General features: G+C 54.4%; 1 long non-coding RNA gene across 3 annotated transcripts; it reads left to right on the forward strand.

Annotated features, from left to right (window-relative positions):
* Positions 1-2,526, forward strand: LOC116271262. Of its 3 annotated transcripts, none has more exons than XR_004179709.1 (3): positions 1-73; positions 1,434-1,517; positions 2,382-2,526. It is a non-coding gene; the product is annotated as an uncharacterized LOC116271262 (long non-coding RNA). The 3 variants fall into 3 exon arrangements; XR_004179710.1 differs by lacking the exon at positions 1-73 and adding an exon at positions 706-722; XR_004179711.1 differs by lacking the exon at positions 1-73 and adding an exon at positions 742-861.
* The last annotated feature ends 668 nt before the right edge of the window (positions 2,527-3,194 follow it).

The raw sequence follows: 3,194 nt of genomic DNA on the forward strand, positions 1-3,194 counted from the left end.
AACTGGTCAAACAACCACACAAACAGATCATTAGAATTGGAGGGTCTGATGAAGTTTAACCTGAGACCTGAAGGTGAGGAGCTGGCCACAGCGATAGCTGGGAAAAGACCACCTGGGAGGGAACAGCATGTGCGAAGACCGTGTGGCAGGCCTTCAAGTGGAGTGTGGCTGCAGCAGAGGCTGGAGAGGGAGGCGGGGCCAAGCCAGCATGGCTCAGAGTCCACAGAGAGAACCCGAGATCTGCTCTGGGAGCCCCAGTGTCATTGGAGGGGATTCAGTGGGGAGTAGCGTAATCCCATTTGTATTATTCTTTTTCCTGATCTAATAAATGCATGTGGTTAAGAAAGATCAAATAATCCTCAACAGCCTTTCCTGGAAAACACACTGTTGATGGGAATGTAAATTCATGCAGCCGCTGTGGAAAGCAGTTTGGAGATTTCTCAGAGATCTTAGAACTCCCATGTGTCCCAGCAATTCCATCACTGGGTATAGACAGAAAGGAACAGACACACATGCATGTGTGTGTTCATCGTGGCACTGTTTGCAATAACAAAGACGTGGAATCAACCCAAATGCCTATCGACGGTAGACTAAAGAAAATGTGGTATACACACATCATGGAATACTATGCCGCCATAAAAAGAATGAGATCACGTCCTTTGCTGCAACATGGATGCAGCTGGAGGCCATTAGCCTAAGCAAATTAACACGGGAACAGAAAAGTAAATACAGCATGTTCTCACTTATAAGTGGGAGCTAAATGATGAGAACACATGGACCCATAGAGGGGAACAACAGACACTGGGCCTACTCAAGGGTGGAGGGTAGGAGGAGTGTGAGGATGGACACACTGCCTGGCAGGTACTATGCTGATTACCTGGGTGACGGAATAATCGCACACCAGCCCCCTGTGACACGCAATTTACCCACATAACAAACCTGCACACGCACCCTCTGAACCTAAAAGTTGGGAAGAAAATGAAAACACCAGCTTCCTGCTTTACTCCTCCCTGTGCCCAGAGCCACTCTCCAGAGCAACTATTTTGGGTTTTTCTGTTTTTGTCTGTTTGTCCTCAGCTCTGTGTTTTCACTCTCCTTATTATAGTAGAGAACATTCGTCGTCATGAAATGAATGAATGAATGGACTCCCACCCAAAACCCACCTGGGCAAGCTCAGGAAGAATGTCTGGAGGCTTAGAAGCCTCGGGGTCGCCGGCAGCCTCCCTGCTGAGCGGTTCCAAGCACTGCCCATGAGCTGTGGGAAAGGGCACCTGCTGTCTAAGTAGGAGTGCTGCCATCTCTTGGGGGCTGAATGCCAGAGGGGCAGAGGGAGCTGTGGGTCCCATGGGGGCTGGTGTCTGAAGCCCATGCCCATGCTGGGACAGGTGGGCTGTGCCAGGTGAGGTGGTTCAGGTCCTACCCTCTCTTTGCAGGGCTTGAGTCTGGGGCAGCCTGGCTGCCCAGAGGTGGCAGATGACATGAAGAAATAGCCATGTAAAGGGCTGGCTGTGTAGGAGGTAAGGGGAGAGGAGATGGGGCTCGGGGAGGACGGGGGCTCAGAGGAGGGAGGGAATGGGAGAGCAAACGTCATGGCTTCATCATCCAGAGCAGCATCGGGAAGGATGAACGCCAACTGTGTTCCAGGAACTTCCACTGTTCTCACACACCCAGGTGAGTGGTGTTCAGGTGGGTGGCACCCAGGTGAGTGGCATCCCAGTGAGTGGCACCAGGTGAGTGGCATCCAGGTGAGTGACACCTAGGTGAGTGACATTCAGGTGAGTGGCATCTGTGTGAGTGGCATCTGTATGAGTGGCATCATCAAGGTGAGCAGCTTCCGGGTGAGTGGCATTCAGGTGAGTGGCATCATCCAGGTAAGTGGCACCCAGGTGAGTAGCATTCAGGTGAGTGACACCCAGGTGAGTGGCATCCACGTGACTAGCAACGTCCAGGTGCACAACACCTAGGTGAGTGGCACCCAGTTGAGTTGTGCCCAAGTAAGTAACATCCAGGTAAGTGGTGTCCAGGTGGTGGCGCCCAGGTGAGTGACAGCCACGTGAGTGGTGTCCAGGTAAGTGGTGTTCAGGTGGTGGCACCCAGATGAGTGGTGTCCAGGTGAGTGGCACCCAGTTGAGTGGTGCCCAGGTGAGTAACAGCCAGGCGAATGGTGCCCAGGTGAGTCGTGTCCAGGTGAGCGGTGTCCAGGTGAGAGGTGTCTAGGTGAGTGGTGTCCAGGTGAGAGGTGTCTAGGTGAGTGGTGTCCAGGTGAATGGCATCCAGGTGGGTGGCACCGTCAAGGTGACCATCGCTAACAATTATTGGGCTCACTGTGGACCGGTACTATGCCAAGCTGAACATCACTGAACTCAATTCATCCTCGCCAGGAGCTTATGGGCCGTCCCTAGATCAGAATCCGAGGAGAAGGGCCTTCCCACACGGCAGCCAGCGAGCTGGAGAGGGGCCTCCTACCACCGCCAGGCTCCCCAGCCCAGTCCTGGATATCTGTGAAAGAATGAGCGGATGCCCACAGCCAGGTGTGAGGTGCTGCTCGGTCAGCTGTGGGGGAGCTGTTTCTCCTTTCTCAGTCCTGACTTCCTAATAGCTACCCCAAACACACTCGCTTTTTACCCCAGCACCCACACACTGAACCTTCTGGAATCCTAATGAGGGCAATCCTGTGAGAAGGCTCTAAGAAGAGTCATCTTAGGGCCAGGCCGAGGAAACTCAAGATAACGGCCCCAGGTGGCTTTTTAGCGGAGAAGCAGGGTTCCCATGGAGTACCAATGAGTGAAGCTCTCCCTTCTCAGGGTGCCCAGCTGCCGGGCAGCGGCGCCCCACTTCCTCCCAGCTCTGCACTTCCCGGCTCAGAAATGAGCCTCACTTTGAAGCTCCTGCAGCCCTGTTCTCTCAGCCCAGCAACCTGAAAGGTTCTGGCCTCAGCTTGTATGGCCAGGCTTGCCTCCCTGCAGCTCAGGCTGGAACCTCTGCGGGGATGGGAGTTGAACCTCTCTCATGAGATGGTTCTCCTGCGGGATGAGGGAGGCTGAGCCCCTCATGGGATGAGGAGGCTTATGCTCTGCGTGGGGATGAAGGTGCTGAACCATTTCAGTGTGGGGATGAGGAGGGGCTGAGCCCCCTGCGGGGACAAGTGGGCTGGAACCGCCTCTGCGTGGGGATGAGAAGACTGAGCCCCCCTC

This window comes from Papio anubis, chromosome 18 (assembly GCF_008728515.1).
Source record: "Papio anubis isolate 15944 chromosome 18, Panubis1.0, whole genome shotgun sequence".
Lineage (NCBI taxonomy): Eukaryota > Metazoa > Chordata > Mammalia > Primates > Cercopithecidae > Papio > Papio anubis.